A 23160-nucleotide genomic window follows, 5' to 3' on the forward strand; every position below is an offset into this window, starting at 1 on the left:
ACTGCCAGACTGGTTACTTATAACCTGAAATCTCAACTATATCAAAAGGTAGAGGGATCTTGCAACCCCAAATCAAACCAGTAAGATGCTCCTTTATTACAAAAGCAGGAGGGACACTTATGTTTATTTCAGTTATTACAGATCTAGGGTACGCACAACAATGTTGTGTATCTATGGTATGTCCCATGACATGCAAGTTTCACTGCACACCGATGCAGTGGGGGCCAACTGAAGCTCCCCCTTGGCAGGTACATGCACTGAAATATATGAACATGAGAAATAACTATTTCTCATGTTACCAAGTGCGCAGCAGCTATGCAAAAGATATACAGTATGCATCGGTAAGACTTGTGATCTTACATACTAAGGAAGAGAATGTTTTCCTGGCAAATAAAGGGCATGTTTCATCTGGCCCTTGACTTCTGAATATGGTGCCCCAGTTGTTCACTTTTGTTCTTCCAGGTGCTTTTATACACCAAGGTGGCTGTAAATAGTCTGGGTTACATTAGCCTTTTCTCACAGAGGGCCAATGTGAGCCAAAAGGAAAATATATGTTTGTGTAAGAAAGCAAATATGTTGGAAAAAGGGATGTGCCTTTCTTTATTTATACTTTAGTCACTACAATAGGTTTCTGTTCCATATATAAGAAATCCCATTATTTATATAGATACATTTGCGTTAGCAGGATTTACATACATGTCACTTGCTTCGGAAGCAGGTTTAGAATTTAACAAATCACAAAGTGATCCTCCTCTTTAGCCCAGGTCTTTCAAACATCCATGGTAAATGGAAAAAGGTTGTCCAACGCAATTATACATCTAAAAGATTAGGAAATTCTGTGGAACATTCATTCACAGCACTGAATGGAAGATCAATAGAAAACTCTGGGATAAACAAAAAAGGGGAAGCAATCAGCTCTTATCTTTTGATGAGAAAACGCACCGTTTTGCCATTGAAAGCTTATTAAATTCAGGGAAATGGGTTGGTAATAGCTACATCAAGGACACATCTTCCTCATTAGAAGAGACAGAGCACATTTTAATATCTCACAGGAATTTCTGTAATTACAATGCCCAGCAAACTGTTGGTACTAAATATTTTATTTAAAAAGTGGTGAGAGCACATTTGAAATAAGATGACCATAAACCAATGTCAGCTACAGAACTGACAGCACCAAACAAGCCAGAAATGCTTGTATGTTTATATTGTACACAGAGAAGTTTATACTGTATCTGTGATCCATTATCATTACTATGTAGATTGAACACCATGCATCAGTAGAGAGCAGTAGCAATGTTTGGTGCTCCCTATGCCTTCTGATCACAGTGGGAGTGGTGTATATTTGAATCCTGAATTGATTAATGTTCTGCACAGGATTGAGGAACACGTAGGGTTTTTTAATGTTTATTATATAGAACTAAAAGGATTTCAAAAGAGTATATAACATTTAACATCCTCCCCCACAAAAAAAAAAAACCCAGAAGGAAACTGAAATTACAGATATTTAGATATTAAATAAATTATAAAACATAACAGAAGTAGAATGGATATCTAGGGGGAAAATTATTATAACAGTACACACACTATGGTTGTACATTTATTTATTTTTACATTTATGGGTCGCTTTTCAGCCCAAATACGGTCCCCAAGGTAACTATTTTAAAACATTAAAACCATTAAAAAAAATTAAAAATCACCAATAGCAGAATTAAGAGCAGGAGAGAATCTTAAAAACAGAGTGCAGAGCCAATACATTAAGAATGCAATCCTATGCATGTTTAGACAGAAAAAAAGTCCTACAATTCCCAGCATGCCCTAGCCAACATGGCTGGCTGGAGGGATGCTGGGAATTGTAGGACTTTTTTCCATCTCAACATCCATAGGATTGTGCCCTTAAAATATGTAAAAGCCATGCAGAAGAGAAAAATGTTAACAGCCCACCTAAAACGAAACAAAAAAGGGAGCAGCCTAACTTCCTTGGGGAGAGAGTTCCACAGGCAGGAGGCTGCGACATAGGAGGCCTTATCCCGTGTTCCCACCAACCTAACCTCTCGTGATGATGGGATGCCCAGAAGGGCATCCAAAGATCTTAAGCTACAGGCAGATTCACATGGGAGAAGGTGGTCTTTCAGTTATTCCGGCACCAACCATTTAGGGCTTTATACGTAGGCAAGCACCAGCACTTTGAATTGTGCTTGGAAACAGGTTGGCAGCAAGTGCAATAGATCACATGGTCAGCAAAGTGCGTGCCAGAAAGTTATCTGACCACTGCATTTTGTACTACCTGCAGTTTCACAACACTCTTCAAGGGCAGCCCCACACAGAGTGCATTTTAATAACCTAACAGAATGCATGGATCACTATGGGCAGATCTGCCTTCTCCAGAAAGAGACAGAACTGGAGCAATAGTCAAAGGGCAATGGCGCTCCTGGCCACAGTGCTCCCATTCCTCCAGAAGAAATGCTAGAAGTTCAGAAGCACCCCAAATTGAGAGTGAGTGTCATCCCATCCAGAGTAGGCTGAACCCCCAATCCTAGAGTAGCTTTTCTGGATTAAGGCTCAACTTGTTAATCCACATTCAATCCATCACTGCATCCAGGCACCAGTTCAGGACTTCCACAGCTTCCTTGGTATAAGCTGACAAAAGAGATATTGAACTGGGTATTATCAACATAGTGGGCCAAGCAGTAGACCCCCAGCACCACCCCTGGGAATTTTCAGCCAGGTAAGAGCAGAACCATTGCAACACAGTGTCCCCAAGTCTCATACAGGTCAAACGCTCCAGAATACCATGGTCAATGATACCGAATGCTACTGAGAGGTCCAGCAGAACAGGGGCGCGCTCCTCCTGTTTAGTAGCCAAGTCTATTTCAGTCCCCAAATCCAGCCTGTGTCAGAAGTGGCAGAAATGGATCGTCCTTCCCCCTTTGCAGTCAACACCACAAGGAGACAAAGATTCCGGCTAATACTACTTTATTTTGCTAGAAACTAGCCTCTTTACAAATGCAGTTTCCAGGAAATTCTCAGACTGTCTCAGGCCCCTAAACAACTAATCTGAGATTCCTAATTAAAGGATATGAACCAGAGGGTAGTGAAGTTGACGACAGTTTGGGCGTGAACCGCATGGTCAGACTGCTTTGCAGTGATGCTCCTCCCTTAGGGTGGCTCCCTCCTATGTTGGCTTCCAAGAGTGGCTATCCTGGCTGAGCGTCTGAGCCCTGCCCCAACTTTTCCTGCTTTGCTTTGCGAGATGCCCTAGAGTCTCTTGAGTCACACCCCTCTTCCTCCTCCTCCTCGGAAACTTGAGTTCTCATGGTGGAGGGCGGGGACAGGTACTTAGCCTGGGCCATGTTTGTCAAGGTCATCAGAAGACTCTCTCCCAGCATCTTGGCTCACTAGAGACAGTCTGTCCCCCAGCCCGTGATCTAGCTGTTCCAATTCTGATTCAGAATTGGAGCTGTCAGACATCTCAAGGCACTTGGATTCATCCCTGAAAGCCTGAACCCAGACTGGAAAGGATCCAAATAATCAGCTTCATCCTAGAAGACTTGCCATTATCTAGTGTGGTGGGATCCAATGCTGCTTCCCCCCTGCCCAAAATGGCCTTACCACGGTTTCCTTTAAAGGAATTGGGACACAGCCCTCCCCAAGGAAGCATGTACTCCCTTGACCACCAAGCTAACCTAGTTCCCCTCTGGCAGTTTTTACTAACCAAGATGGACAAGGGTCAAGCAAAAAGGTGGCTGGCCTCACGCCATCAAAGCAACTTGTTCACACTCTCAGGTTGAACACAATGAAACTCATCCATCAAAACTGAGCAAACAGCTGCCTCATTCATCGCCCCAGAGTCTGCTTGCAACACGGAGTCCAAGTCAGAACAGATGTGAGCAATTTTCTCAGCAAAGTGTTTTGCAAACTCATCACAGTGGCTTCCAGCTGCTCGGACCCACTCAGAGGTCCTTGGCAGGAGCTGCTGCTTGGTACAGCACCAGAGAAGACCAAGGACGATGGCAGGGAATGTTACTTGAATGATCCTGGCTTCACACGGTCACCATGTAATGGAACCAGATAAGAAATTTCATTTTGAGAATCTTTTGTAAGCCACTTTGCAAGTCTCTTGGGACTATCAATAGAGAAGAGTATCCTAAATAAATAAAGACACAATCTTAAATGAATCATTTTTCTTTTTTAAGTGAACCCATGTATATACCCACTAAGCTTCTAGACCATTCATACATCTGACAAAATGGTCTCTAGCCTGTAGTAGTCCAGAGGCATGGGATTCTTAGCAATACAAACCAGGATACACAATAAGCTTAGCAGATTTAGAGTTCAGGTTCTATCCAGTGGAAGCTGGTGGCTCTGATGTCAGTGGGCTGGTGAATCCAGGTTTCAGTCAGAACTCTAAGGAGCTATCCAAGGTGCAAAGCTATCCAAGAGTTCTGGCTGGTTCTGACTGAAAACGGGAGTGGATTCACCACCCCACTGACATCAAAGCCACCAGCCTCCACTGGTTCTATCCCTGCATCCAGCGATAACCAAAGTCTTGGCTCTTCCGCCTAGAAGCCCCCCTTCCTTCCCCAATCTAGTATACGTCCTGGGATGGACTACTCCGCAACTAACTCAGGACAGTCTGAAAAACTGGCTGGGATCAAGGAATGAATCTGTCACAAATATTACTAAACCGTTTTAGCTTCAACAAGTATGACTTTATAGTGTCATAGGATTCTTGATTGTTTTCGCAATAATAGATGTTACAATTGCAACTTACACACACAAAAGGAGATATTTGTATGTGTCAGGTATTATACATAAATGCACTGGTTCATAAGTATTTACTATCTTTTGTTTAAAGTACTTATATAATACTTTTCTGCCCACCAGAGCCCACAAAGCGATGTACAATAAAATCACAACATAAAAGCAAAACCATCTTTGAAAACAGACCAATCACAGTTTTAAAAGCCAAAGGCCTGTCAGTCTCAAACTCAATAGGGATGGAGCCAGCCTAATCTCCCTTGACAGGAAGTTCCACAGCTGAGCGGCTGCTACAGAAAAAAACACATCTACTGTACCCACCAACCTCATCTCCTGTACCCACCAACCTAGCCTCTTTTGGTGGTGGACATGGAACAGGGCTTCTGACAAAGATCTCAAATATCAGCAAGTAAAGTATTTATAATCTAGGAATGCTCACATTAGCACAGCAAAACCACTTCCTTCACCCCCTCGCCTAAAACTATGTTTGTATACAACCATCCCTTTAAATATCTTACATTTCTAGTTATCAGGTGCTAGTTACAGCAGGGCAAGATTGCCGTTCGTGCACCAAATTATCAATAAGCCAGCCAGACTCCCTCAACAACTAGAAGTTCTCTCAGGACGTGATGCAATCTAAAGCTAAGCAGTTTTAAATCCCACTTATTTCCACGAGAGATAACTAGGCACATACCTAACTCTTACTGAAGATGCTAGGACCCTGTATCATGGGCTTAACTTTGGCCAAATATGGAGATTGTGTGTGGTACCTGTGTCATGGTTCCCCTTATGAACCTGAGCAACTCCTTGAAGATCTCTTGCCTCCTTAACTGTCCCACCTTCCTTCTTTTAAACTTCCCCTTCCCAATAACGTGGGGTTTAGGCTATATGTGGGGTGATTGATGCTCCAGACACCTGGGGTTTAACACAACAATTTACTGGTAAATTTAAAACAAGCAAATCGCAACTAAAGGTATTTACACAATAGAGCTGAGTGATGCAAAAGTGATTAAGAGAAAATAAAAGTTGCAAAACGTAAAGTCCTTTACCCTAGCTGCACTTAAGACTCCTCTAGGCTGCTCCTTCCTGCTCTGGTCTTCTGACTCTGCTCTCACTGCTCTGGTCTTTCTGACTCTCTCTTTTTATACCCTCCTCCCCCAAAACTGAAAGTACTGCTTCGAACCTGAAGAAATGAAACTTAACTGGGGAAATGAAATTGAAACTTAATCAGGGAAATCAAATTACACTTCTCAGGGATACCCTCTCCCAACAAAAAACTCCAAGCCTCTAGGCCTGACCTTTTTCCTTTCCTTGCTTCTGTAGGCATCAAACCTTCACAACCTGTTACAACAGGAGTGGGGATTCTCAAGCCTGGGATCCCAGTCTGGCCACCAGGTTCCCCAGATGGCCACTCCCCCTTCCCCCTAGCCCCACCCCCTTTCCCCCAGTCACCAAGCATTTAGTGGTTTCTCAGCTTTTGTGCAGTGTTTCCCCATTCTAAAAGACTGAAATGCCTCTTCTAAGGCTTAGTAACTAGCAGTGAGAGCTTCAAGCTAAAATATGCCGGTATTTTGGCCCCACCCCTTTTACCTTTGGCCCCACTCACCACAGGAATGTGGCCCCCAAAAAACCTATCTGAAACAGAATTCGGCCCTTGGACTGAAAGATGATCTGTACCCCTGTGTTACAGACTTGAGCTGTTTTCAGAAAGTAATTCATGATTATTTAATAGGACTTTCCCAACTCCCAACATTACAGGTTGTATTTTACTTAAAAATAAATGCTTTAAATAAAAGACAGGAAGGCACAAGAAGCTGTGGATTTATCTCCACATTAAAACATTACCACCTGGTAACTGGCTGCAACCGAGGCTCTGCAAGTGTTTTAAAGCACTGCTTTTATATGCCACCTGACCACATTAAATTCAGAAATCAGATTAAATAGTGAATCTGAAAGGAGAAAAAGCACAGATAATTTGATCAGCCCAACTTAAGAGACTACTTTGAATCTCAACACAAAGTCAAGGGCAAGATTTTTGCATTTTACCCCAAGGAAAATACATGAAACCAAATGACATCCCAAATCGTATTTAGAGGGTGGGTATGCACTTGCTATGTATTTCCTATGCATTTCCTCAGCAAAATAAGCAGTATGGTTACACAGTCAGCTGGATTCAAAATCCCCAACTGCACATTCTTTTCTTCAAAAGAATTTCCACTCCAAAGTCTCTACACCAAGATCCTCTCTCTCTCTCTCATTTTCCATGGTACAAGCCTTTCTTTGAAACCTAGTCCTATTGCAAGTCACACCCCCAGTTCTGAAGTCTGACCTGAACACAAGGAATTCAGTATTAAGTTCACAAATAAAAGCCATTGGCTGTGCCAAAGTGGGAATTCAAAGCTATGTTACCACTTTTCCTGATTCCATTGTCAGTGGTGTACTGGTAAATTCTGAAGTGCAGCCACTCATCATAACAGTCCTCATAGCCATGTACCGAAGAAGAGTCCAAAAATTCAGCTGTATTGATCCATATCAACAAACCCATTCTAGCGTTTTATCTCCACCAGCACGAGGTCTTTTATAAAGCTATTGGGTCTTAATTACCCATTCAAGACCAAGCCACCAAAATACTTGGCATTACAAACAGCAGGGAACACTATTTTGTTCTTGGGAAAATTGATTTCTGAGGGGGGCGGCTGATGACGGCAGCATCCTTGCTAATAAAAAAAAAGTGCCGCCACTGCGTCCCTGTGATCCCTGGCTTTGCTACACTACTGCCCACTGTACGTTTATTTTACCTCTTTGGTCTGTCGTACCCGCAAGTTGATCACAGACTCCCTCCATCTCTGATCATGAGAATATCTTGAGAATATATTCAACTCTAGCAGCGCATCTGCGTTTCTACATTTCCTTCTCTCATGTCTCCATTCCATCCTGCTGCCTCCCACAAACCCTTTAGGTTTAAGAAAATATTCTCTTAACATTCCTTTTTCCTAAACAAGCATCTGAAAATATACTTGCGCTAGCAAATGTGCTGAAGCAAAGACGTGATAGTGCAGATGTACACCGAACAAAATGCCCAGCCAATACATAAGCTTATTTTATGTACCTAGTACTGCATGTGCACTTGTATGTATGCACATTAATTGGAGGCGTTCTTGAGTGTCAGCACCTACTAAAGACCCCATTTCAATTCTCGATTCTGGGGTGCTCCCTCAATTTGCACTAAAATAAAGGCTATGATACTTCCCTTTTCTAAAAGTCCATAAAATGTTCAAATTAAATCTTTTGGCAATCCAAGAGTCTGCACAGCACCTCTTCAGCAATTAAGTTTGCATAAGTTCCATTTTGTAAAGTTGGGATTGATTTACAGAGAGATTTTCCAAGACGCAAACTCATAAAACCAAGGAAATTAGAGCTTAGCTTGGAAATATCAGCACAATAGCGGTATTATTGGCACTGTAGTGTACATATGACGGTAAAGATCAGAATGCAAACCAAAAACAGTCTTGAAATTTCCTACCAGCATGAAGCAAGTAACAACTACTCCTGGGAAAATCACCTAAGTTATATACTCTACCTGCTGTAACTGTCCTGAACAAGGCAAAGTTTTTAAAAGTACGTTTATAATTCAGACCACCAGCATCAGACTAAGAACTGCCAACAGCAAACAGATTTCATACAGTCATAAATTTCCACAGAAGTTCACCACTGTGCAAGGGTTTCCCTTTGTTTGCAACTGTCTCATTACAATCAGCTCTGGTGATACTAGCAAAGATTAAGCATAACTGAACTGCTGGCAGCCTTCTGTTTTTTCAATTTTAAGGTAAAGCTGTGGAAAATTGATTTTCCCCTTTGAAAGTCTCAAATCTGCAAATGCACTGAAACATTTTAATGAAGTTCTATCACAATGAAGAATGTGATTAAACAGCTCTTATGAAAATGCCCTGATCTTTATTTCCTTCTCTGTCTCTCCCCACACACCCCGCCATAAGGAATTACTGAAATTGGAAGTCCCAGACATCTAATTTCACTAGTTCCAATTTTTGGCAGTAAAAACTTTCCATTTCTGTGTGAGTTATCATGATAAACTATACACAGCCTTTAAGATTAAGCAAAGGAACTACTAGAGCCAACAAAAGTTTTTTTTTATTTTTAAAAGAATCAATTTGGAGCAAAAGATTTGGTCTTAAGTTTCCTCAGTTTACCACCAACTTCCCTAGAGTGCTACTTATCGAACCAAGGCAGAATGAAGGAAACCAACCAAACCATACCAGTTTTGGAATGGAAGGAATGATGGTATGCTAACTGAAGCACAGCAACATTTTTTCTACTGGTGTCCTCAATTTCTTTATAGAGGCCTATAAGGAATGTGAGAGCTAGGAATATGTGAAAATACATCATTATGAGACACATTTTAGCTTTTCTACCTGCTTGATATTATAGGAAATGCTCATTTATAAAAATAAAAGAGGATGTGGGTCTGTGGTGTAGTGATGGCCACCAATTTGGATGGCTTTAAAAGGGGTTAGACAAATTCCTGGAGGAGAAGGCTGTCAATGGCTACTACTCTTGATAGCTATATGCGACTTCCAGTATCAGAGACAGTGAGGCTATGTACACCAGTTGCTGGGGAACATGGGTAAGAGGGTGCTGTAGCACTCATGTCTTGCTTGTAGGTCTCCTTTCAACAGCTGATTGGCCACTGTGTGAACAGAATGCTAGACTAGATGGACCCTTGGTCTGATCCAGCATGGCTCTTAAGTTCTTATGGCTCTTCTTATGTTCTTATGTTTTTATGTCGGTCCATCAGTGCCATAGCACCAAGACCATGAAACCTAGACAACTGAATCTTGATATGCATACTAAGGGCACCCTGGGGTTATTTTGTCTTGATAACAAATTAATTTTGATTAATTTAAATGTGTTCATTCAGTTGAAGCCTGCGGTCACATCTTCAGCCACTAGAAGGAGATTTCCCTTTCCATAGCTTTGCAGTCCATACGGTTTGAAGCCAGGGGAGCTGAGGGACAGAGTTATATGCCTTCCCTCTTCCCCCTGCTGTGGGGCAGACCCCTTCAGAGGAATGGAGCTGACCAATCCCTCTCTCAAGGGTCTACAGGGGTGCACCATGGCAGGGGATGTGCCTAGGGGTGCCAGCAGATATGGCTGCATTCAGATGGGGCAGGCACAATGCGTCCGACTCCGACAGCTGCTACATTTGCTTGAAGGCTTTGCTGTGTCAAGCTAAGGGCTGTTCCAACCCATGAGAAGCCTGCTCCGTCCAGCAGTATATCATAAATGACACTGCATGACGTTCAGAAAGACTTGGGACCAATCTATACAAACACCTCTTCCCATAGTAGAATCATACCACTTCCCCACCTATAGTCCAAAGGTGGATAAATGAATACTCCTTACCACTAACAAGTCAAAAAGATTATAAGCTCTTCTTCAAATATGCTAATTTTCTTTTTGTAAGGGAAGAATATGTGGGGACCTGCATGCACCTGCTTTGTGGAAACCTCCAGGGTGGTGATACTGAACCATTGGCCACCTACTATGACATTTGCCTAACACCTCATGGCTGAAAATACTGGCATCTGCTCTAACATGGGTGCCACCTTGGGTGGAGTGCAACTGCAGGATGTTCCCATATAGACCCTTTCACCCACCATGGCTTGGCAGAGTTCCACTTCTTGAAACCTGAGAGGTACAGTCAGCCCCCATTAGTTTAATGCTTGCCCTTTTTACTTAATTATATTCTGCCACATTAAGAGAAGTGGTGATTCCAGCTCCCTTGAAAGAGATGGTTATGAAAGTACTCATGAAGAAACCTTCCCTGGACCCTGGCAATTATGTCAACTCTTTGTTGGCATACTACTGGACACTCTCCCCAAAGAGATTATGAATTTGCAGCCTTAATAATCTTCCACACATTGCAACTGTTATCAGATTTGGTCTGATTTAAGCAGCTGTTTGCAGATACTATTTAGTATGTACAGTTTGAACACATGGAATGAACAAACAAGAAAGAGGTCTCCCTGTTAAAGGAATGTATGGCAATATTCACCCATTAGATTCTGGTTAATAAAAAAAGATGAAGAGCCATGCTGGATCAGACCAAGGTTCCATCTACTCCACCATTCCGTTCACACAGGAAAACCACAATTAGAACATGAGTGTAATAGTACCTTTCCATTCATATTCCAAGAGAAGCACTATAGAAACAGAAGTCTTGCAGCTTTTACCACTGATCCTTTTCAGATTAATACTAAAGCAATGGCAGCCTCTAAAAAGCATCTTCCCCAACTGACTTGAGTGAGGGAAAGAAATCAAAGTAGAAGGTTCTTTAAACTAAATACCCAGATAGGTCCAGCCATTATTATAGCTGCCTTTTGTGCCAATCGCTGCTTAGGTGAACTATGACGCAGTGCTCCAATCTGCAATTTTGAGGGGTTTGTCCTCGACAGTGGCTGGAACCTAATCAAGAGACACCAGTGCAGAGCTGCAAATGGGATTTGCCAAGTCTGCTCCCTGTCAACCCCTCGCCACCAATTATGGAACCTAATATAGTCACTGTAAAAGCGTTATCATCATCATCATCTTTTAGCTATAAGCCACAACAAAAAAGAAGGAACATTCAGAGTTTAGTAACATATTTAGCTCTCAATATCCTGGCTGCCAGCAGAAATAAGGAAACATGCAAGGTAACATCATTTTCATTCTCAAACAACATAAAACGTACAAATTCACTAGATGTAACAAAAATCTTCCTGGCTCTAAACTCAAACAAATATTGTACACATGGATCCTTATGAAGATGACATTGGGTAAAATAATGGACAATATCTTCAGTAACAGTTTTACAAAATACACAGCAACACTGTTCCACTGGTAATTTCTTAAAATGGCCTCTAAGAAAGCAGAAGGCATAAATGTTAATTCTGTAAAAGCATTCCTCCATGAGGCTAAAGTAATAAGATTGAAATAGCTGGCTTTCTGATTATCTAACTTGATACATCTGAGATTTTGGCATCGACTAGATCTTAGGACAGACACTGTGTCATTCTTCATGAGGGGCAGGAGCAGAGGCAGGCAAGCTCATTGACTTGAGTTGACTTCCGATTGACAGAAGCCCACACATTCTTTAAACTTGCACACTTTACTCTGTCCAAGTCCCGCCTCTTTGGACAGGAAACTCAGACTGAAATCTTGCCCAGCATCTTGGGGTAGAGCAGGAAGCTCTGTGCAGATCGCTCTTCCAAGAGTTCATTTGCAGCCCTGTCTACTAACTCTCTAAAAAGGAAAGCGAGCATCTTTAACTCAAGTGACAAAGGGGGGGGGGGTCCTCTCCATTTTCATGGGAGGTTTTGGTAAATAGATTCATTAACAGGAAATGAATGGAAGAGATCGGGGTATGAAGTGAATCTGTCAAAAAACTAATTTCAGACCATTAAACTCAGTGAGATTTACTCCTAGGTAGCCATGTATATGATCACGCTGTCAGCATATGCGGGGCAGAGAAGTGGTAATTCAGGGACTTTTTGTTGAGTTAGTACAGGGATAGGGAACCTTCACACTGAGGGCTATATCCATCATAGGCAGCTTCTGGGGCCACATGCTGGCAGTGGATGGGTCCAAAGCCAGAAGTGTGCTGGGCCAGAGCCTCACACTCTCTTACACACACACACACACACACACACTCACTCACAAAGATTTCCTCCATGGGTGGAAGTCTAATTGCCTCACAGGGCTGATGATTTTCAGGAGTGCCTGGGGTGGAGATGGTTTCCTTCCTTCCCCAGCTGTGCCCCCACCCCAATCACCCACTCTCACTGCAGTTAGGCTTATTTATTACATGAAGCTATCTGGGCGATTCACAACAATTAAAACTACGAAACACAACATAAGATGCACCATAAAAGTTTAAAACCACAGTACAAAATAGAAGTAAAAGCTAAAATAAAACCTAGCAGCAATACAAAGATTTAAAATACAGTAACAGATTTAAAACAGAAACTGAAAGACTAAAACGCCTGGCAAAATATGGTCTTCACCTGGCACTGAAAAGAGTACAACATAGGCACCAAGCGAACCTCTCCGTGAAACTCATTCCACAACTGGGGTGCTGCAACAGAAAAGTCCCTCTTCTTAGCAGCCATCCACCTCTCTTCCTTTGGCAGGGGCTCCCAGAGAAGGTCCGCTAAAGCTGATCTTATGGGCCAGGCAGGTGCACATGGGAGAAGACAATCCTTCAGGTAAGCTGGCCCCAAGCCCTTTATGGCGTTAAATGTTGATACCAGCACTTTGAATCAGGCACGAACATAGACCAGCAGCCAGCAGGTCAAAAAGTACTTTTCTCAAGCTGAACTGCTGAAAGGGGGGGTCTGTGGGCCAGTCAGGGGGGCAGGTTCCCCACGCCTGCATTGTAACATAAGATCCCTGCTGCATCATACCAAAGGTTCATATGGTACAGCATTCTGTTCCCAACAGTACACACCAGATGCCTCGGGATTCTGGAAGCTCACAAACCGGGCACTGATGTGATGGCATGACCCAGTTTATCTTCAGACTCATATGGTATTTCAGAGATATATGGCCTCTGAACATGGAGGCGCTATTTAGCTATCACAGCTAATAAGGGTTTCCAAGGACAGAAGTGCAGCTCAGTGCATAGAACATGAGAGTGCAACCAGTGGCCCTCCAGACATTGGATTGCAACTCCCATAAAGGATGTTAAAAGTTACAGTCCAATGTAATCTGGAGGGGCACAGTTTCCCCACCCCTAAGGAAGAGTATGCTTTCAATGAGCCAGTGTGGCATGGTGATTAGAGTGCTGGGCTGGGACAAGGAAGACCCAGGTTCAAGTCCACACTCAGCCACGAAGCTCACTGGGTGACTTTGGGCCAGTAACTGACTCTCAGCCTAACCTTCCTCACAGGGTTGTTGTGAGGATAAAATGGAGAGAAGGAGGATTATGTAAGCCTCTTTGGGTTCCTTGCAGGAAAAACACAGGATATAAATATAATAAATTAATGTGTGGAGTCAAGAGACCGTTGGGGAGGGGGAAATGGCTTTCATTTATTATTTCAGTTACTACATTTCTATACCGCCCAATAGCCAAAGCTCTCTGGATGGCTGACAAAGATTAAAAACATTAAAAACGCATCATACATTGTCTAAAAACCATTTACATGCAAACATAAAAACCTTAAAATGCATTATACATAGTATAAAAACAATTTACATACAACATATAAACAGCACAGACACACATACATCTAAGAAATTTAAAACAATCAACAATTTTAAAAAAAATCCAGGACTTGGCAGGTTGGATGGGACTTGTGGCAGCTCCACCTTTTGAATGCATCAGCTGTCCCTGACTTTGTGTCCCCTGGTCTCTTTTAAAGTCATGTAGAGGCATTATTTGTTGGCTTGTTGGGAAAACAGCTGCAGTCCTAGGGTAAGAAAGAATGGAATGTCCTTCTGTCCCTCAGTCCCCACACTCACTTTGCTCTAATACCAGGTGTGTTCTTTTTACATAAAGCTGGAATCCTGGTTCTTCTGGAATCTCCCTTCACTTCAGGGAACAAAAGAAAGTGTGACAAAATTCCATGGGGGAAAATATGCATGGATCCTTATAAAAACATTCTCAGAGCTTTCACAAGCAAGAGCTGTTTGAGGTTAATAAATGACGGGGGTGGGGCAGAGACATATGTGCAACTCTATGATACCCTTTTAGCGTTATATGCAGAAATATGTAGGCAATCCACCTGATCAAATAAGAGAAAGGCTACAGTACTTTGTCCCAATGAGAAATTGTCACTTCTCACAGTGAATTTCCTATGAGCATTTACACATGATTTTCCACTACCATAACACTCACAACACTTGAGAAACCATTTAACATCTGCCATGCATTTTCCCATGATGCATTGGCTTGTATTGCCTTAAACCGCATTTCCATTTTGTTCTTGGCTTTGTTTGTTTTACAGACAAAGGTCTTCCAATATTTGCCTAAACAGACCACATTATTTTGATAAACCTCCACTCAGGAATAATTCAAGTCAGATTTCATGTCCCTTCATATTTTAGAGTGAACGTGTTTTTTAGAATGACCTCCCTCACCAGAAACTGGAAAAAAGTAACACTCCTCTCATTTCAAAATGATATTTAAAGATAATGTCATATTGCTGTCATGTCTAAAGGTTACTTATTATTTGAGAAATCAAAGAGGGAGCAATACTGCGGGATTTATAGGAAAGTAGATTTTGTTTGCAGCGTATTGGAACAGTAACTTTTAGGGTGTCATTCAACCTTTTGTATTTTGTTGTTGTTGTTAATAATTGTGATTTCTATGTTAATAATTTATAGTGTGAGGATTTGTAAGAACTATGTATATTAAAGCTGCATGATTTGCAAAATTAAAAAATAACCTTCCTCCCTGTTATCTTCTCTTTACATCTTACAGCAGGGATGAGGAATCTCCGGCCCACTGAGGTTCCACATCTGGCCAGAGGAGGCTTGGGCTCTCTTGGTGGGCCTCACCCAGTCCTTTCCCCAAGCCCTGCACCCTGGTCTGGGGGCTACCATGGGCTTGGGGAGGAGAGAGGAATCCTCTTTGTTATCTCCAATCTGTGATCTGTAAGGGGATTCCCTTGTGCTTCACTTGTCCTCCTCCCCTCCCCGCCCCGCAATACAGCCCCCAGAGGGAACATGCTTCCCCAGTTCTGTCTTCCAGCAACACTACAAGTTTTGGTTCATTTGTATTTGCCAAGCATAAGCCACCAAGAACAAAATGGAAAGTTACCTACTTTAGGATTGCCTTATCCCAGGTCCCCAAATCCAGATAGCATAACCTGCGTATTATGCAAATTAAGCACAAAAAATGCAAAAAGATTAATAACCTTTTGTTTCTGCTTCTGGCAAGTACCGCACAAAGTTGGGGAAAGAGCAGTGGGAAAGTCTAAAAGAGTGGCCTCATCTTTTCTCCTTGCCTTTATTCCAAGAGCACAGCAAGCATGTTGAGAGAGAAGTGGTAGGCTTCTGTGTCCCTCATTGTCGGCTTCTGTTCCCCTCATTGTCGGCTTCTGTGCCCCTCATTGTCGGTTTCTGAGTCCCTGACTGTCGGCTCCTGAGTCCCTGACTGTCGGCTTCTGCTGTTCTGGCAGTACGTTACAAGCTCTGCTGGAGCAGACCAAAGGTCCATCTAATTCAGGGGTATCAAACCTCTTTCAGCCCAAAGGCTGAATTACATTTTGGAGAAGCTCTCCAGTGGTTTTGTTGTTCAGTCGTTAAGTCGTGTCCAACTCTTCGTGACTCCATGGACCATAGCTTCTTCGGCCTCAGTGGTTGGGGCATGGACTTGAATTACTGTGATGTTGAATGGTTTGCCTTGGATTCGTACTGAGATCATTCTATCGTTTTTGAGATTGTACCCCAGGACTGCTTTTCCCACCCTTTTGTTGACTATGAGTGCTACTCCATTTCTTCTAAGCGATTCTTGCCCACAGTAGTAGATGTAATGGTCACCTGAATTAAATTCACCCATGCTTGTCCATTTTAGTTCGCTGATTCCCAAGATGTCGATGTTCAATCTTGCCATCTCATGTTTGACCACCTCCAGCTTACCTTGATTCATTGATCTGACATTCCAGGTTCCTAAACAATATTGTTCTTTACAGCATCGGACTTTCTTTTCACCACCAGACACATCCACAGCTGAGTGTCCTTTCGGCTTTGGCCCAGCCGCTTCACTCTTTCTGGCGCTACTTCCCTCTGCTCTTCCCCAGTAGTCTATTGGACACCTTCCGACCGGATGGGCTCATCTTCCGGCATCATATCTTTTAGCCTTGTGATACGTTCCATGGGGTTTTCTTGGCAAGAATACTGGAGTGGGTTGCCATTTCCTTCTCCAGTGGACCACATTTTGTCAGAACTCTCCACCATGACCTGTCCGTCTTGGGTGGCCCTGCAAGGCATAGCTTATAGCATCACTGAGTTACGCAAGCCCCTTCGCCACAACAAGGCAGTGATCCATGAAGGGGGCAGTGATCCATGAAAGGGACTCTCCAGTGGTAGGTGGGGCCAAAGACAAAGGGGGAGGGCCCCAAATACCCCAAATACCAGCATTTTGTCGCTTAAGGGTCTTACTGCGAGTTACTAAGGAAAAGCTCCAACCTTTCAGAATCAGGGGAAATGCACAGAGAAACCACCAATCAGTTGTCAGGGGAAGAAGGCACGGCCATCTGGAGAACCTTGTAGTGCTGGATTGGGACCCCAGGTGGGCCACATTTGGCTCACGAGCCTGAAGTTTAACACCCCTAATCTAGTTCATCATCCTGTTCCCCACAATGGACAACCTGATACTTCTGGGAAACCCACAAGTAAGACATGAAGGCAACAGTGCTCTTCCATTGTTGCCTCCCAGCAACTGGTCGTGGGATGCACCTGCCTCTGAAAACTGGAGGCAGCACACAGCCATCATGACGAAACATTTCTATAAATACGGTGTATCTGCTACTCGGTGTGAGGAAGCAGTTTCAAGGAAAAGGTGGAGCCCCTCACTTCTTTCCCAAGTCTTTAAGTCTGGCAATTGTGTACTAAGAACTACCTTGGCTTTCAGAGTTTAATCTTGAATAGAATAAAATACTTCAGACTACAGGTACATAGCATGATATCGGCAATCCTACACATGGAAGTAAGCCCCATTGATTTCAATTTAATTTCAGTCAGATGTTAGTCCCAAGTGCACATGGAAAGGATAAAAGCCTTAGAGCCCAACTCAGGACCAGGATACCTGGCCAACCACCTTCCCTTATATATACTCCAAACTGACCGCCAAGATCTTCTGAGGAGGCCTTCTTGATCACCCCACAACCAACAGCATATCAAGTAACAGCACATGAGCAGGCCTTCTCAGTAGTGACACCTACCCTCTGAAACGCTCTCTCACATGTGGCCTGAGAGGCAGAAAATGTGATGAGCTTTAAATGCCTCTTGCAGATGTATCTCTGGTTTTCCCAGACTTGTAATTTACCATGACACTGCTCCGTTCTATTGTCCTTGTTGTACTGTTTTTAATCTATGTATTATTTTATATTGTACTTTAAATTGATGTTAATATATCATTATATGATGTAAGAGATTTCAGGTATGGAAGTAGTATAAATGCAAATAAATAAATAACTAGTGTCATCAGAACATCCAGTGGAATGGACTTTTAAGTAAAAATTCTAGGTATTGTAGCCTTAAATACATGGCGCCGAGGTGCGAATACCTTGAAATATTGTGACTATCAGAACAATGCAGCTAGAAATTTGGATTCTAACAAGTCACTCAAAAACCTCAAGTTGACAACTGCACAGCAAGCAGTGCTATCACAGCTGCTAAATTTTATGCAGAGTGCTGCCACTTCCTACCTTTGTTTGTAGTAAATGAATATAGTATTCATTAGTGAATGTGTACAGTCAAAGCATATGCTGAACATCAGTAAGTATAAGAACATCAGGAGCATCAGACAACTGAGCTCAGAAATTCCAATGGCCAGCAGCTTTGGCAGCCACTATCCCAGACTCAGCTCCACCCCTGTAAAACTGAAATAATAATGATTACCTCCGAGGGCTTTTGTGATAGTAAATCAAGATACTGAAGACTAGTAACCTGTTTTTTGGAAAACCTATGTCTTACAGTTCCAGGTTGTACATCACAGCACAGACCAAAATTCGTAGATCCGGGTAGAGTCACAGCACGGAAATAAAACATGAAACCAATACTGAAAAGTACCAGTTATATGGATTTTAACTTGTGAATAGGAACAAAAGTTGTAACTCTTCAAGAAAACAGATACCCCAAAAACCAAAACAGCGATTGAGATAAATGGATATTTTCATTTTCACCATTTTTCTTTTTCATTTTTAAAACTTTGAAAGCTTCTATTCTACCTACTCTCAGCTAGGGAACAGCAGTTTCAAAAGGCAAAAGAAAACCATATATCAGTATTCAACTGAAATTCCAACACAAGTGAAAAGAAAAAGAGAAAACAGAAAAATATCCCTGTGTACTCCCCCTCCTGTCCACTATAAATTCACCATAGAAAAGGCTGAGAGTTGGGAGACACAGATGACAATGATATCGGCGGGAGGGGCTGCAAATGGGGGGGGGGGGTTTTGACAGAAATCACACATGTTCTTTGTTAACAGAAGAGCAATTTAAAATCCAGGCCCAAGTTTTCTGCCTTCAGATCCACCTTGCATGACAAAACTGAGACTCCTATAAATGGAAATGGGATCGGGGTCAAGGACTCACCAGCACACATGCATGCACACGCGTACCCTCGGATCAACTTCTACAATTCATACTACTACATACTACAAGCAGAACATACACAAATGAGAACCAGTGAGACGCAGTGGTTAGAGCAGGGGTACACAACGTGACGTCCATGGGTATCAGTGCACTTCTGACCACCTTTCTTGGCATCCACCAAAGTGTCCTTCTTCTCCCACTTTAAATAAATAACGCTTCTTGCTGGCAACTGGGATGCTTCAGACAAGGTGAAAGCCTCTAGCTGCTCCCATCTTCATTTCCCATGAAGGCCTCTGGGCCACATGTTGGGTTTGGAGACATTCTTGGGAAATGAAGATGGCAGGTGGCTGCAGGCCGATGCTTTCATCTGCAGCGCACTCATTTTGTGGTGGAGCCCAGTACAGTGTCTCAAACTGCCCATGGGCCCAAAAAGGTCACCTACCCCTGGGTTAGAGTACTGGCCTATGATTGAGAAGACCCAGTTCAAACCCCCACTCAGCTTATGAAGCTCATCAGGTGACCTGGGGCCAGTCACTCTCTCAGCATGACGTACCTGGCAGGGTTGTTGTGAAAATAAGTTGGGGGATAAGAGTCATGCATGCCACCCTAGACTCCTTGGAGAAAGGGTAGAATTAAAATGTAAAATAAGTACATTATCTTAACTGAAGTAGGGAATGATGTGATCTCTCAAATTATTTCTTTACAATTGGCATCTTAATTATCTTCTTAAACTTCCCTGATATCAGTCATTAGTGATTTTCATTCATATCAACTTATTTTATAAATAACTTCTGTGAAGCGGTCTTCTGTTTACCTCAATCCACTCCCCTTTCTCCACATTCTATCAATACAGTAAGTATTGCTATTATCTCCAGGAAGTGATATATCATTGGTTACCATTAAAATTATCTTATTTAGAAATCCTAAAAAACAAGAACAAGAAGTATGCAGGAACAAGTAATCTATGCAGTGACTAGTTCCTGCAGAAGATGTGTGTCCCAGTAACCCACCCCTGTCCTCAGGACACACCAGAGAGAAAAATTCCACGCAAGTCAAACACATTGCTTCCAGAGAATCTAAATAGCTCTTGATATCAATTGCTTGACCTTCCTCTTTGCTGTTAACCCAATACTACATTGCCCTCCCACACACACGCTTATCATTCTCTTTTTCTACAGACTACACTAAAATTTGTTCCCCCATTTATTGCAGTTCCCTTTGCACTTCACTGCTTTTTTCCCTTTCTTTTCAGCTTCCCGACCCAATCTCTACACCGTCATCCTGGTGCATAGGGGCAGATGAATGACCTCCTTTTTACCGATGAAGCATTGTTCATGTATAAAAATCAATAGCTTACTATATAAAGCACAGAAACAGCAAAAAAGTTGATTGCTGCCCATCTTGCCTTCCACTGGAGAAGTTAGAGGTCAACTATTTTCCCCATCACAATGCCCAGTCAGCCTTCTACAACTGGCTCCCCTGACATAACTTTAAAAATAAAGCAAAATAAACCTCAGCTGGAACTGGAGCTCAAGAAAAAGGATTTTCGCGCGCGCGCGCACACACACACACACACTCACTCACTCTGCTAGGATTCCAGGATAGTTCCTGCACCTCTAACCCTCCTCTTGCCAAAGAGGACTTCCCATTTAGTGTCTTGCCTACTTTATGGGAGATGAGCTAGGAAAATTGGGGAGGGGGCAGGGAGGAAGAGGTCTGCAGTAATATATCATGCCTTCTCTTACCCTGTAATGTATGTCCCATTCAAGGCAGCTACTCTGCTATTGAGATCCCACTTTGATATAACCCATTAGCAAGAAAGGAAGTTGTTGAGAAAGCAGATTAGTAATTAAACTCTACACGTACTACAATCCAGTCTTCACATTTTAGCCAAGTCTTCTGCCCTATTGGGGAGTATAGAAATGTAATAAATAAATAAATAATCTATCAGAACTCAGCACTGCACTTGGAAGGGAATTTATCTTACTTTAGCAGTTCTTCAGACAACTGATAGTAACCTAGGTTGAAGTCATCAGCAGCATCACCTGCTCTCCACTGAGAAAGCCATCTGTACATTGCTTACAGAGAGCTCAAGGCCACTGATCTTAAACAACATGTGTGCCCAAAGTCCATTCCATTAAAATGGAAATCAGCAGGCCAACAACACCCTGTCAGAATACCAGGGTGGTGCAATGTAGGGGCTACGAGGAATGCCGAGGAATGCAAGACGATTCGAAGCTCACCACAGCAATGAAACTACTAAATGGCCTCACACAAGTCACTATTCTTTTATCTTCCATTCCCCCCTCCCTCACAAAATGGGCATTATACTTGTCTATCTTACACGTATACGTTATACAGATTACTGAGATAATCTATGACAAGCGCTTTGAAGTGGTTTAAGATGCTAATGATTGTTAAATGGCTGCCATACGCAATGACAGACAAATTAGGTACTTTCAGCGCATCTGTGCTTTACCATGCTTTGAGAAAGAAGGGGGATTAACAATCACCTTCCTGTTGTTATCTTCCTTTTCAATGATCAACCAGAAAGTTATTCCTACAATGAAGAAGCTCTTATTCACGCAGTTCATCATACATACTCTGGCAAAACATGGCTAAAGAAGTATCTACTAACCACAACTGCTTTCTTTCTTTTTCTTTATAATCATAAAAGGCTTTGAAACCTTTTGCTACTTTCCAAAGTTAACATTCAGTTTGAGACAAGTAGTTTATAAAGTGTTTAATATTTTCTTCCTGTATTATGCAGTTTTAAGTAATTTGTAACATCCTGTCAATTTTGTTGTAAACAACCTAGTCTCCTCCAGAGAGGAGAAACAAAGCAGCCAAAACATGCCAGGTTTATAACACAATTAAAAGACCAGCCTGATACAGATTTATTTCTGGGATTTATGAGCCAGGCTTTTAATGAAACAATTATAGTGCTTATGCTTTGACGTCACTTCTGGTACTTTCAGGGAGGTTATCTATATATGCACAAACCCACATATTCAGCAAGGAGGAGATCCACTGACTTTATCAACTCTGGGCAACCTTATTTCCAGAATGCCATATTCCATTTCTTTAGAGTTTCTGTCTACATCAACCCTGCTGACATGCTTTTACTTCCCAACATTTTCAGAGCACAGGAACTCATAACTGAGAGTCCTAAAGCAAGTAAAGCTGAGCTTGCCTTGTCTAGATCAATTCTTCCGGTTCTGAAAACCTAACCTTTGGGACCATTATGCACCAGCCGCCAATAATATTACAGATTCATTGAGAACAACATTAATAGAAGCGAAAGAGTTTAACACATAGTTGGGCCAGGTTTATCTAGAGGGTAAAGTTCCCAGATCAGCCAACAGTGGTCTCAAACCTTCTTCTGCCTTGCCTTTTCCTCTGAAAAAGTTAACTAAATGCAGGAGGTGTATTTCAATGGACAGTAAGAGTTGACAACACCCCTCCTCTTTATATCTATTCACCCAGATAAAAGTTTTAGTTTGATTGTTTTGGATTGGGTTTGGGGTAGAACTATATACTCTTACAGCAGGGATGGGCAACTTGTGGCCATCCAGATTTTTTTTGACCTTCAACTCCCATCTTACCTCATCACTGGCTAGGCTGGCTAGTGCTGATGAGAGTTGAAAGTCAAAACACCTGGAGAGTCATACATTCCCCCTCCCTCCCCGCCATGTGGCGGGGGGATAAAAATAAGCTCTTTAGATTTCCACCTTCCACTTTTCTTCTCTCCCTTTTGGGGAAACACATAACAAAACATCCAGGTTTGTAATTAAGAACATCTGCATTTTTATAAGACAAGGACATACCACCATGCATATGAACAGGAGACCCAGACAAATGCCTCACAGGAACTATTTGAGGCACTTTGCCCATTGTTGACTACCTTTGGTGGTAAAAAAACTGGATTGGCAAGTGAGATATCTCCCCAAAAGAGTTGCTCAGACCTCACCTCAGCAAGATTACAAGGAGCTGAACACCAAGGATTGGGATATAGGTTATTTCCCACAAAAATTCTGGCATTTTGAGGCACTTTTTCACTGAATTGCACTATAGAAACATGAGGCTCTG

At 42.4% G+C, this 23160-nt stretch overlaps 1 protein-coding gene across 3 annotated transcripts in view; it reads right to left on the reverse strand.

Moving 5' to 3' along the window:
• The window catches only part of CDK14 (cyclin dependent kinase 14), a 389160-nt gene that overhangs the window by 347921 nt on the left and 18079 nt on the right, over positions 1-23160 (reverse strand). The window lies entirely within an intron of this gene.

This window comes from Heloderma suspectum, chromosome 5 (genome assembly GCF_057233095.1).
Source record: "Heloderma suspectum isolate Gila_16-S chromosome 5, 16-S_ref, whole genome shotgun sequence".
In the NCBI taxonomy this organism is placed as follows: domain Eukaryota; kingdom Metazoa; phylum Chordata; class Lepidosauria; order Squamata; family Helodermatidae; genus Heloderma; species Heloderma suspectum.